We start from the raw sequence: 14,240 nt of genomic DNA on the forward strand, positions 1-14,240 counted from the left end.
GCCTTTTTTTAAAAGAATCCACAGTCTGTGGTGCCCTTAGATGGTCGGGGAGAGCATTCCACAGACTGGGTGCAGCTGAGCTGAAGGCCCGGTCGCCCATAGACCTGAGCCTTGTCCTTTGGAGCTGGAGGAGATTGGCCTGTCCAGAGCGGAGATGACGTGAGGAGGAATGGGGGGCGATGAGTTCTTTGATGTAGGGGGGGGGGCAGTGCCATGGAGGCACTGGTGGGACAGACGGGAAATCTTGAATTCGATCCTGTACTGGACAGGAAGCCAATGGAGGGATTTGAGGATGGGTGTGATGTCGTGGTACTTCCGCCCCCCCATCAGGATCCTGGCAGCACAGTTCTGAATATACTGCAGCTGCTGGAGGTTCTTGCTGGGGATCCCGATGAGGAGTGTGTTGCAGTAGTCCAGCCTGGAGGAGACAAAGGCGTGGACAAGTGTGTCTTAAAAACCAACAAATCCAGACTTGTAAAAAATCTTTGACCTGTGAATGTCAAAATCTTCTAATGTGAATAAGACAGTCATACATACGTCCGTTTATGATGTCCGACTGGCTGACATACGTCACTAAAGATTAACTACAAAAAAAGAAGTGATAAGATAAAGAGGCCGACAGAAAAAGAAGGTAAAGAGGATGCAGTGACATTACTCAACACAAGAGGACACAGATGAAAAAAAACACATGATCAATACTGAAAGAACAATCCAGTTCATGTCCGGCGATTTACAAAAAAGTGTTTATTTCTTTTTGGTTATGTGGGGATTGTGACATTACTTTTCCAAAAAGAAAACTTTAAGAAAAAAGAAAAATACAAATTTCCATGCATAACATAACATGCATCTTTTTAATATTGAAATAAAATAATGAATCAACATTTGGGGTGATAGTTCAAAACACAAACAGGCTCTTAACCCTTCTGTAGTTTCTTCTTTTTAAGCTCTTTTCAGAGGCAAACACATAAAGGAACATTTGAAAAACGCTGTGTTTTAAGGTACTGCACAGCCTGTTTGTGACTCAGCTGGAAACCAGTCAGAAAACGAAAAGAGAGAATGCTAGAGCATCAGATGCCCACGATGACTCGTGTTCTGGGTGAGGATGAATAGGATTCACACTGTATTGCCAGCCTCCATCAACGTAAAGAAAAGAAAATCAGAGAGGGACAGAATATTATCAATAGGGGGAGAATGTAGCATTGTATGTGAGTTTGCTGCATACAAATGTATTGCGTTTGCTTTGATAATTGAATTAATCCCAATCATTTCTGAAATGTAAAAGGAAACTTTATTCAGTTTATCACATGTAGACCTCCAAGGAATACAAGTGATTACCTGATTGTCTATGCACTTACATTAATTTATTCAACTGTATACTATGAACACATTGCCTCTATAGCCGCATGTAGGAACCTTTGGCAATTCCTATAACCTTTTAAGGAACGGGGCCGTTTTTTCCTGCATTCGGACATATAGGAACTCGGGACCACGGCCCTCAGTTCCTATAACCCTTTCAGCTCCTTCTCCGAGGTCGGGTCTTTTCAGGGTTCTATAGTCACGGCTGAAATGTTTACTCATACGACACAAACCCAACCGGCGCGTGTTTAATAAGTTAAACTTACACGTTGTCTCCTTTGTCTGCGGCGCTCTGCTTTCCTTCCTTCATGAAACGAAGAAGTATCGCCTTCTTAGACGCCCGATGTGATCGTCCATGATTAATATCACCATCATGCAGAGCATGAACACGATGGCCTCCCCGCTCTCCATATTAGCTTCTTTGTGGTGTTTTTTCTTCTCTCCTTACTTTTACCGGGTTTTGTTTTGTTTTGTTTTGTTGTTGAATGTGGCGCTAAACGGCTAACGTAACACGTCACTGACACAGACGGTTGCGTCGCATCAGTCCCGACCTGGTCCCGACTCATGTGCGAATGCAGACTGAAACAATTCTGCTGGGAAAGGACAGTTATCAGAACAAAATTTGAGGTGGACCGTTCTTAGAACTACTCTGTCCGAATGCAACTTATGATGGAAGTCTACTGTTTACTGTCTTATAGGTGGTTTGATCTGAATTTCTCCCTTTATTCTGCAGATGGTTCACAGTGTTGTATATTCAGTGTACAGCTTCTTAACCCAGTAAAAAAGGCTTTCCACGTGACTTATCTGCTGCTTTAACATGACTACTAAATTGCAGAGTTTGTCGCTACAGTAACAAGGTGTAAAAGTGGCGACTCACGTGGAGACAAGCAGGTAGGATATTTCCTCCAGGTGGTTCCTCATAACCTCTGATCAGGTGTGTAACAGGGAGCTGGATATCCTCCTGTTAGGGAAGAGATGACAGAGATAAGTTAACCATCATATCAGTCTTCCAGGCAGGCCTGTTTTTTCTATATGACAGAAAACTTTATTCAAACTTTATTTAACCAGGAAAATCAGACTCTGGATATTCAAAATCTCTCTTGCTAGATTGTCCAAGTCAAGACTGTCAGCAGCTCTATCAGCATCTATCACACAACAGTACACACATGATTTACATCAAACAAATTCATTCTACAACAACAAACATGAATATCAACACTAAAGGACTTATGAATAGCAAAAGAGGTCATCAACAGTTATCAAACTGTTAAAGTAGGGCAATTACAGTCAACCATTACATTTGCAGCTAAATGTTTATGCCTCCAAACTGTGAATAATTTCTTTGAATTTCCTCAATGTCCCTCCGTGTCAGTTGTTTCTGGAACTGATTCCAAGCAGAGGGAGGCGGTTACACTTTAAAGCCCCTTTTTCACAATTCAGAATGGCTTTTAGGGATGGCTAGAAGGGATTAGAAGTCTTGAGAATGAAGACAATAACTTTCAATGTTTTTCACTGTTTTGAAAAATGTAGCTCGGGAGACTAGGTGGAAGAGGACCACCAATAGCTTTGTACACAGAATTATAAAATTGTTGAAGTCTACAAGGGGACCTTCGGATCATCCAACCTGAGCATACAGCATACCATGATGAGTGAGAGTTTTATGGTTTGTGATGAACCTCTGTGCTCCATGGTAGACTGTATCTAAAGCATAACATTTATGCAAATATGCTTGCTTTTAAATAACGTCTCCATATTCCAGCAGAAAAGTGGTAGCGACAAATCTCTTCGTGGCCTGAAAGGAAAGACTTGATTCTGCAGAAAAAAACACAATGCCAACTTAGGTATTTGCTTTACGACACAAAGGCGATCTCAAAATCTTGGAAAGTAGCAATAGATGGAAGAATCTGAGGTTTTGTTTTTGTATTTGAGAGCATCATGAGTTTGGTTGAAAGGTTGTTGAGGCCGATGGAGGGAGTGGTTAGTTGTGGTTGCAGGGGAGTTCATCACTGTATCATCAACAGTTCAAATAAAATTGGCATTGAAGGCCCTTCAATCGAAATCGGTAAAATATCAAATGAACAGTGGTGTTCCCAGGAATGACCTCTGGCCAATGCATTTTGTTACACTGACATAACCGAACGTGACACCTTCTGTTCTGAAGACTTTGTGTCCAAAATGTGTCCAGCATGTTTTGTGTAGAACTGTAACTTTCACATGCACATCATGCATATTTTACTTTCAGGTAACAAAGTATTTTTACACTGCAGGGTTGCTACTTTAAAAGGAAAACGCTGACCGCTCCATGTGATTGCCTGTCCCTCTCAGTTAGTGCCGGGTAATGCCACATAGTTTTGGGATTCTATATTTTTAAACCCAGCTGCTTCACTTCTTTTGGGCTTGTTTTTATACATCTGGTTATGTGTTACTGTCACAGGATCTGGCCACAGGAAGTTGATGGTACTGGAGAGAGTTGCTGTCTGCAACTTGACCATTAGATTTGTCAGTATTGTATACTATTCCTTTGGATACCTGAGTTTGGTGTAACTGGGGAGCTGGCTTGGCTGACAACTGAGAAATCACTTGCGTCTGAAGCTGTCTTGATGGCATACAAATTTGCTTCTCCCTGGAACTTTGCAATGTTCTTATTGTACCGAATCCTTTTGTTTCCAAACCAGTTGGCCACCTGAGAGGATTAAAGAGGGGGAAAAATTAAGCTGACCTCTGCCACTAAATATAGTTATTTTTACGTTATAGATCAGGTTTTTTTTTTTCTTTTGTGTTTCGCAATCATTTTTTTCTCAATTGACATTCTGACCTGAGCAGCAGTAATGAAGCACTTGTTGGCCAGCTCCTCTTTAGTCTCCTCATTAGGATATGGGTTTGCCAGATGAGAATAAAAATATTCATTCAAATTCTGTGTTGCCTGTTTGCTGAAGTTTCTGCATTTCCGTCTGACAGAACAGGGACAATTGCACAAGTTAAACCTCTTTAAGAAGTTTTAATTATACAGACACTCACTGGAAGATTATCAGTGAGAGGAGAATGGGAAATAAACATGAGAGACCCAACCTGGCATCAAGGAACCTGGAACGTAGAATCATGACAGCTTCGCATGTGCTCTGCTTTTACTGCATGTGGATGGCGCTGAACTTGTGGTGGATGATTGACCCCATTCGCTCAATCTCTTTGGGTGAGATGGGTCGTGTACGTGACTGCTCCCTCAGCAGGTTCATCACATGGCAGGTAAATTCACTGCATGCCTGTATGAGATGAGAGGCAAAGGGGAATGTAATGTCTCTTACCTCTCTATTGTTAAATATGTGTTTTGCTTCAATAACACACCTGTTCATATTTCTCCAGCTCTGCGTGGTAAATCTGTCGTATCTGCTTGTCTCTGTAGTCGTCAAATTCTGTATTTCTGTGGTCAGGCAACCTTCCAGCTGTCGCACCAACTGCTGCCGCTGAAGCTCCCCCTTCTCTGGACCTGCAACCCCCTCTGCTGACAGCATGTCTGGAGCAGCAGGGTCTGAAGGATCCTCTTGATGAGAACCTTGTATATTGAGAACTGTGGAGAGGTACAGAGACTGTCATGCCTACATGTAATCAGATTATATCTCATTTTGTAAAAAAGAAAGAAAGATTTAGTCTAGCAGCTTTGGTTTTATCTGTTAATTTGGTTGAAAAAAGGGAGCTGAACAACACTGTGTATCCTGCTTATGTCACACTTTTCAATCAAACTGCTGGCTATGCTCCGTAGAACTAAAAAAAACTGGGTGCACTGCATTTACACACAACCCCCCTAACATTCAAAGTCAAGAAGCTTCATGTAACTACTGCAGATTAGAAGCTTTTTCAGCATAGTGTTGCATGTGTGAAACATGAATACAAATGAGTGATTTATATACCCGCTTAATCCAACTCAGGGTTGCGGAGGGGCTGGAACCTATCCCAGCTGTCATTGGGCGACAGTACACCCTGGACAGGTTGCCAGTCCATCAGGTTGCCAGACAAAATAAGACAAAAAACGACCTACGCTCACACTAAAAGAACATTTGGCTTTTTCACAATGCACTACAGCACAGTTTGTGTGTTTTGTTCAATCGCTGTAACTGAGAGATCTGATGGCGTTTTTCTTTTTGAGAATACAGTAACTCAAGTTCTCAAAGTAACCAACAGAGGGCGCCAGATCCATCATCACGCACAGAAAGTATTTTCACACTGTATTCAAGTTTTTCAAAAATGTTCCAAAGTCCAGGCACAATGGCATAAAAAGCCATTACCTGTTGTAAACTCAAGAAATATCAAAAAAATTTTATCTTCTATGACCAAGCCATATGACTCTTTATTGCAATCAAACATACAGGACAAACTTAGTTCAACAGTGCAGGTAGAGTCAGCAGTTCTTAAACTTCTTAAACTTTTTTTTTTTCTTTTCTTTGCATGCCTGTATTTGCTGGAGACAGAAAAGTGAACTTAACTCAAGTCTGCAAAGAAAGCTGAGTCATGTGAAACCAGCCCAAGGAAGGTTCATGTTTAAAAAAAACTGTGGCTGTTGCCGTGGTAGTGAGGCCATCTTTCCTTGGTATGCAGTCCAAAAGAAAAACACACGAACAAGACACACATACTCAACACACTCTGCACGCACACAGCTTTTAATAGCGCTCCTTAAAGAGTGACTAAAGACTCGAGGGCTCATTCAAGAGGCCGCTGATTTGCAATTATGCAAATCAAGTGACAATCACAAGGTAGTTCAAGGGACTGTCTCCCATTTATAACCGATAACAAGACTGACTGACAGCCTATAAACATTGAAACACAGTGATGAAAAGTGTATCAGATAAAAAAGTTGGGAATCAGTTTGATGTACTTCGTCAAAATCAGCAAATCAGCGGTTGGTCTGCAAATACACACAGTACGTAAGCTGTAACTACATGAATGTGAGTATGAAGGAAATATTACATGTGGCAAAGAACCAGGTTTTTGCTACTGCTCCACTAACATTTCTCTTCTCAGGTATGATTCTAACCTCTTCCTTTACCTGTTTATAGAATTTTTCCATCCATCCATTTTCTATACCCGCTTAATCCAATTCAGGGTGACGGTGGGGGACTGGAGCCTATCCCAGCTGTCAGCAGGCAAGAAGTGGGGAACACCCTGCAAGGGTCCTAATTCAAAATGTCTGATAATCTGTCTAGTTCTAAACTAGTAGTGTGAGGTGGAAGTCAGAAAGAAAAGACAAGATATTATAAACTTTATTACAGGCTCTAGGCCCAATAGGAGGACCTACAACATATACATAAAAAATAGGCAGTAAAAGAAGAGAGAAGAGGGGAAAAAAGACAAGCAATGATGTAAGTACAAACATACTATCAGTCATGACAGTCTTAAAAGGCAGCCATACCAATGCTTCCACATATAGGATTGATATCTGACAGAGCTGCATTATCCAGACGACACATGAACTTAAACATTAGGTTCCTTAAGAGTACTTAGAGTACTGTAAAGTACTTAGTCCTGAGTCACAAAATAGTTTACTAGCACTGCAACTCCTAGGCTTTTTCAGCAATATCCTCAGGCAGTCATTATTTGCTACTTGGAGTTTACGCAGGGTCTCTTTTTTGTAGCTGACCCATGATGGGGCTGCATACATAGGAGTACAGTAGGCATGAAACAAGCTTACTTTCACATCATCAGAACAGAAATGAAATTTTCTTACTAACATGTTTGCTTGGACATACAGCATTCGTCTCTGCCTAAACATGTCAGCATCATCTTCCAACTTGTCAGTGATAATGTGCCCAAGATATTTTGTACTGCTTGATACACATAGTGATTGCCCTGACAGGTAAAACGTTGGGAAGAGCACTTTATGATCCTCCTTGGCTTTACATATCAACACAACACTCTTTTTTGCATCGTACTGTACATCAAACTCAACCCCATACTCAGAGCACACATTCAGGAGCTGCTGAAACCCAACAGTGCTGGGGGACATAATAGCCAGGTCGTCTGCATACATCAAATGGTTTAAAACAGTGTTCCCTATCAGACATCCTGTCTTACACCTCCCCAATTGTTTGGGGAGGTTGTCCATGTATAGGTTGAAGAGGGCTGGAGATAGAAGTCCCCCTTGTCTAACTCCATTGCTTACACAGAAATGAGTAGATAGACTGTTTCCCCATTTTCACCTGCATATGTTGATTAGCATACCAGTAAACCAACATACGTATGATGCTTCCAGGTACACCCCTAAGCATGAGTTTAGTGAAGAGCTTGTGGTGATTCACTCTATCAAACGCCTTAGAAGCATCAATAAACCCCAGAACTATTGTAGAGCCATGCTTTCTCTAGGATTCAACAGTTTCTTTCAAGGCATATATACATAGATCTGTGCTGTGCATAGGCTTAAAACCAAATTGATTTTCAGTGGTATAAATTATCTCACCCAGTCTATCTAGCAGCATCTTCTCTAATACCTTAGAAAGAATGCTGGCTAAAGCAATGGGTCTGTAGTTATCCATACTCCCTATTTTACCTGCCTTGTCCTTAATGACAGGCACTAATGTAACTGTGAGCATAGTGTCAGGTAGCACCCCATGTGTCATCAGACCAGTGAGGCAAATAGACAACAATGCTGCAATTCTAGAGCTAGCTAACTTAAGATGTTCTGCTGTGATATTATCATTGCCACTAGATTTGTTATCGGCTAGTTGCTCTATAGCATGGAAAACCTCATTGGGTGTGAAGGGATTCACTTCCTCATTTAGCTTGCCTACACAATAGGGTTCACTTTTGATGCAGTTAAACAGAGCTGCATAGTGCTGCCTCCACTGCTCTGCTATATTGTCAGCACCAGATACCCCATCAATGTGGCATGGTAGTACTGGTTTGGCCCTATTTGTAGATTTTACCTCAGTAGATACCTTCAGTTGCCAGCCTTTTGGTTATATCATTACAATTATCATCTTAACAAACTGAAGCACGTGTCACACATGCAGAGTGTATATGAAGGATGAATGTAGCCACCATGACTCTAATCCATGTTCCAGTGGTCATAATGTCAATAAACACCGACTGAAATTCATAGAACCTATGTTGACCCCTTTAAGCCACAGCAATGAGCTGAGCAGGCAGATAAATCCAAGATGGCTCCACCTAAGAAAAGATGAGTGTCAAAGAGTCATCTGGTGGTTCCTTCACCTTTGCATTTTTCCCCATTTCTTTCTGAAAACTATTTACAGCTTAACATATTTTACATCTTCCTTTACCACCTTTCTCTTTTCCCCTTACTGTTGATATTGTAAATTCAGGCTGTTAAGTGAGTAGGGAAGACTTCTAGTTGTCTTGAAACCTCTAAATCCCTCCTCTGGTTTACAAGTGTGAATGAAATTAGGTAATAATAAGGTTTTCAGTGTGACCTCGTTCTACTTTGTGTTGAAGATGCTTAGAGCTCAAAAGTGAAGGACGGACGATTTTTTACTCAGTAAAATAGAAAGTTTGGCCCTTTAGTTTAAACAGAATATCACTGCTGTGTGTTAATAAGGTGGGGAGAGGTGAAAAAAGGAAGGAAGGATCTAATGTAACATTTAGGGCCAACATTTCTGTATACAGATCCTGCTTCTGTTCAATCACGTGGACCACAAACAATTGGAACTAATTCAACATTGCATCATCTTAACTACTGGCACATAATCCTGCTGTTAATCACCAAGATTAGAAGATCCTGTTGCTCCCATGAATTTCTCAGTCTGTTGTTACAACGCTCCTCCTGCAGTGGTGCTTCTAGCCTTTTCACCATCTGAGCATTTGGAGGGGAGCCTCACCAATAATCAGCAGAGGATCAGTTTTAGAAAAATCCAACCTCAAACTGAGGGCACTTGAGTACGACACACCGAGCACAAGAGCAAGAGAGGGAGAAAGGGAGACAGTGCATTAATAACATAGAATAGAATAGAATAGAATAGAATAGAATAGAATAGAATAGAATAGAATAGAAAAATTATTTATTCATCCCCCAATGGGGGAAATTTAAATTAGCCCTCTATGGCATGAGTTTAGATTTTTTTAGAAAAAAAATATTTTACCCCATTTTTTGGGAGCTTGGAGGTCCCTGATAACTAATCCATTATAAAATCTGACCCCCCCCCCCTCGAATCAGATTTGGGTTTGTTGCCTCAGGGCAACCCTGTGCTATAAGGGTCCTAAAACTCCAAGGTTTTTGTGTGATTATGAGAAATGTTATACAAGTAAAAAAAACAATATATTCATTAGAAAACAACTTTATTTTCAACATTGTGTGCGTGTGTATGTGTATAAGAGTGTTAGAGAGTGAGAGCGTGTGTGTGTGTGTGTGTGTGTGTGTGTGTGTGTGTGTGTGTGTGTGTGTGTGTGTGTGTGTGTGTGTGTGTGTGTGTGGTGTGTGTGTGTGTGTGTGTGTGTGAGCTACATGACATTTTGAAGTCACAAATATGTGAGAAGAACAAACATTCAGAAATTCATACTTTTAACCTGGAAAATGTATTTCCATTTATCTTCTATCTATAGTAATTTCTTTCTTTCTTTGTGTGTGTGTGCATGTCTCTATAAGTGTGTATGTGAGTGTATGGGTGTGTGCATGTTTATGTGTGTATTAAAGCCTGTGCATATGTGGTTGGGTGCTGGTGTTGGTAGTGCAAGTCGGGATGTTGTCATTGCAGTCTCATTCTGTTTGGAATCTCAAGAAGCGGTTGCTTGTTTATGTGAAGCAGAGATGGACATTACACTTCTGGCACTTGACTTTGGTGTATCGGTGCATTTAGAGACTTTACATCTCCCCTTCTGCTCATAATGGCTGGTTACCACACTGATGGTAATACCAATACCACAGTGATGGTATACCAATACCAATACCACAGTGATGGTATACCAATACCATTACCACAGTGATGGTATACCAATCACTGTCACTCTCAAGCTCACTGTCCTCACTGCTTACTCCCAGAACATTCTCCTTCTGCCCATAAAACATTCTTGCATCCATCTCCTGTAATTATCAAGGGATGATTAAGTTAAAAACATGATTCTGATCATTATTTTGCAACTAAGAACATATCCACACTGTATAATGATATTGCCTGAACAAAAGTGGCCTAACTGCACAGTGTTGCCCTGAGGCAACGAACAAAAAAACAGTTTTAGAATACAAATAAAGCTAAAATAAGTTTTAAAATAATCAAAAATACTCCTTTACATGTTCATACACATGAATATATTTTTTATTGTAAGATAATGGTAATTTAAACATGTTAAAAAGTGGCAAAGTGCAGGTCGTGGCTCTGCTTCCTAAAATGCCTGCCCCCCCCCCCCCCTCTCTCTCAGAGACAAGCTCACATGCACTTCAAAGTCGCTTATTATTGGACACAGGCATATCTGGTGGTATTTAAAAAATATTTTCCCTCCAAAACAATTAAAGGGACACTTTGAGGTCCAGTTATGTGGTTCGTTGCCTGAGGGCAACACCATGCCATAGAGGGTTAATACAAGTAGCTCAAAAAAATTATAAATATTTACAATGATTGTATATTAACAACAACAATAATAATACCAATTCTAGTAAAAATACTACTACTAACTAATGATAATAATAAATGATTTCATAAACAAATAAATAAAAGAAAAAAATTTAATTAAATAATAATAAAATTAAATTAAATTAAAATTTAAAAAAAATAATAATTTAAACAACAATACAATCTGTTTTTGTGTCTCCAATCTCTCTCTCAGTCTCTGTCACAGATGTGCCATCATGTGGGTCACCGATAAACATACAAAAAAAACCAGTAAATTACATGATTAGGATTCTTAAAACATTAAATTCCTTACCCATGTTGACGTAATGTCATGAAAGTGCTCTAAGATACAAAAATGCCAAAATAATGCATGCAGACTGTGGGGCTAAAGATTATGAAGGCTCTGAAAGAGTTCAAATGTGTAACCTTGTAAGGCTGCAACCCTTTGCTTCACTGACTGATATAAAAGTAAGTGACACGTGGACATCTTACCTGTTTTTTCTTTGATCTCACACAGGACACTGAAGATAAAAATATATATCGAATTCCCTTTATCATGCTTTAAAATGGATTGAGGATAAGTGGAAGACTGTCCTGTGGTCAGATTATTCGAAAATAGTAAAAATTGTTTGTAAAAATATATTGTAAATTATCATACAGAGGCAAAAGGCTTGTTATCAGAACTCAGCTCAAAGGTCTACATCTCTGATGGTATGGGAGTGTGTTAGAGCCCATCGATATGTAAACCTGAAAGGTATATAGAGGTTTTACAGCAACATATGTTCCCATCCAGACAATGGCCCTCATTTATCAAACTTGCGTAAGACGAAAAACATGCGTAGGTCGTGTGTACGTTCTTTTCTGCGCAAAGGTTGGCATTTATCAAATCCATCGTGAGCGCAGGAAAGATGAAATCGCCACGACAGGTCTGAGGGCGTGTACGCACTTTTCCATTTTGACTTGCAGTGACTGCAATACCATACATAAACAGCAGCGTCACTAGTGCGTGCCTCATGAGTCGCAACAAATCCCTAGGTTAAAATTACAGACTTATCACTTCAAAGAAGGCCCATGTTTTGACTTCAACATAAATATAAACATAAACGCAAATTAAATAAATAAAAAAATTAAACAAGTACAACTCCGTAATTGGAAGAGTGATGGCTCATTATTCAACCGCCTATTTAAGAGGTGATTCTAGCGGCGCGGTAATGGCGAAACGATGGCAGATCTGGCTTTGTTAGAGGACCTGAACGCGCGCATCAGGCTCGAGAGAGAGTGTTCCGGGACCAGCAGGATTTCTTTCGGGTAAATGATGAGTGGCTTATGAGCCGTACAGGAGAGGCGCTTTAACACTGCGCATACGCAAAGACGTAGCTCCGATCAGGCCAGCCACCCTCTCCTCCAAGGCACTCAAATCCAAACCTGGATCGGAGCCCCCCCCCCCCCCCAACGTTTGTGACATGCTGCGTCAGAGAGCTGTATATCGGACCACTTCTTCCTGATCTTATTGGAGAAAAAGTAAAACATCGTTCAATTTTAGATTTCATTTAATCTGGAGTTTATCACATTTTATTGACCATCACAGTAGGGGAAAATACATAACTCGTCCGGTCTGCGATTTACATCGCCAACGCTGTTGACAGCTGACAGCGTTTCTCTGCCGCCTTTCGTCTATCCTGTCGCAAATTCTAGAGGTGCGGCCTTTTGTAGAAGGCGTGGTTAGGATCATTACGATGGATTTCAGCCGCCAGATTTATCAACAGCCGCTCGGTCTTACGATGGGATTGGTGTGGTACGCATGTTCTGTAAATCTCACTTGAGCCTCTGCGTACGACGAGTTCTCCGCTCATATCAACAATGCTTTCTACGACGGCTTGATAAATGAGGGCCTATATCTTTTCTCAGGGAAGGCCTTGTATATTTCAGCAAGACAATGTTAAACTACATATTGCATCTATTACAACAGCTTATCTTCGTAGTAGAAGAATCTGGGTGCTGGTCTGACCTGCGTGCAGTCCTCATAGAGTGTAATGAGGGAGAGAGGGATGAAAACTATGCCATCTTAAGGTATCCTGAATTCCCCCTGTTTAGACCCTTTGTACCTCTGTTAATACCTGGTCTGGGCTTCATCCAGACTCTCATCTTTAATAGCCATATCTGCTGGAAGATGTGACCAATGGCCTGCTGCGGCTGGTCATCGCTATGGTGTTTCCTAATGTTAGGATCACCCAGGTCATCTCGATAAAGTCCAATATGACCCGGAATGAGGTGAGCCTCGTCTTCCATTGCTCATTTAAACCAGTACGGAGTTAGAAATGGACAGAGGGCGACTACAGAGAGAGTTCCTTCTCCATTTTAAGCACGTTCAACACCAGAAGGCTGTGAAGCAGTGTTGTATGGGAGCAGTCTGCTTGCCTGGGTCCGAATTACGACGAAAAAGAGACAAAGGTGCAACAACCTTCCAACTTACTTGGAATATAAATTGGATGCAAACATGTTGTCTTTAATAACGGTGGTTATTCTCTGGTATGGGAGAACTTTGTTGATCAAATATAACACCAAGGTGCAGTTGTTTTAATAAACAATGTGGCGCATATGTAAGTTTCTTCTTCCAGTGAAGCAAAGCAGTGAGACTCTGCAAACACCCGACCGATAAAAAAGACAACACACTGCTTATCCCTCTGAGTAAAATAAAAGTGTGGATTATATTAAAGCGTACTATCTCAAAGCCTGTGCGTCTGTTTAATGTCGCCGCCCTCCTGCTCTCCTTTTATATCCGAAACACCGTCCGCTCGATCAAAACAAGTGTGAACGGACCGGGTCACCGAGAACCGGACTAAAGGCATTCCTGTGAAACTTCCTCCATCTGGTTCGGTCCAAGCCTACCACTGACGGGTGAGTGACATTTGTTGTTGCTTATTCTTGTTTCCCACACTGGTGTCTTTGAGTTGTTCCATACCTCCCGACGAAATACGAGAGAGCAGCTTACTGTCCACTGTCAAGTTACACAACACGAGCAAAGACGATTTCCGCTGGAGACCTTTAGGGTGTTTTTACTTAAATCAGGTCATTTTTACTGCGTAAATCTCCCACTGGATTCCAGGATTAGATTTAGGTTCCAAACCAATTAGGGCCCATTCAAGACCTATGGAAGGGGACAGTGTCATTGGAGACATTCATTAGTATAGAAACATTTTATCATTCATGACATTTAAACTGAAAACAGCTTGGTATTGCTTAGTGTTTGCAGTGAACCCAGCCAAGCCAACAAAATGCCCATCACAGCATAACAGGGCCACAGAATCCCCTCAGGCAACACAAACAGTGGGTTTT

At 41.0% G+C, this 14,240-nt stretch overlaps 1 pseudogene; it reads right to left on the reverse strand.

The window, feature by feature from the left end:
- Window positions 1-36: 36 nt before the first annotated feature.
- Window positions 37-13,193, reverse strand: LOC142379145 (pre-B-cell leukemia transcription factor 1-like; annotated as a pseudogene).
- Between the last annotated feature and the right edge of the window lie 1,047 nt (window positions 13,194-14,240).

Source organism: Odontesthes bonariensis, chromosome 4 (assembly GCF_027942865.1).
Source record: "Odontesthes bonariensis isolate fOdoBon6 chromosome 4, fOdoBon6.hap1, whole genome shotgun sequence".
Classification (NCBI taxonomy): domain Eukaryota; kingdom Metazoa; phylum Chordata; class Actinopteri; order Atheriniformes; family Atherinopsidae; genus Odontesthes; species Odontesthes bonariensis.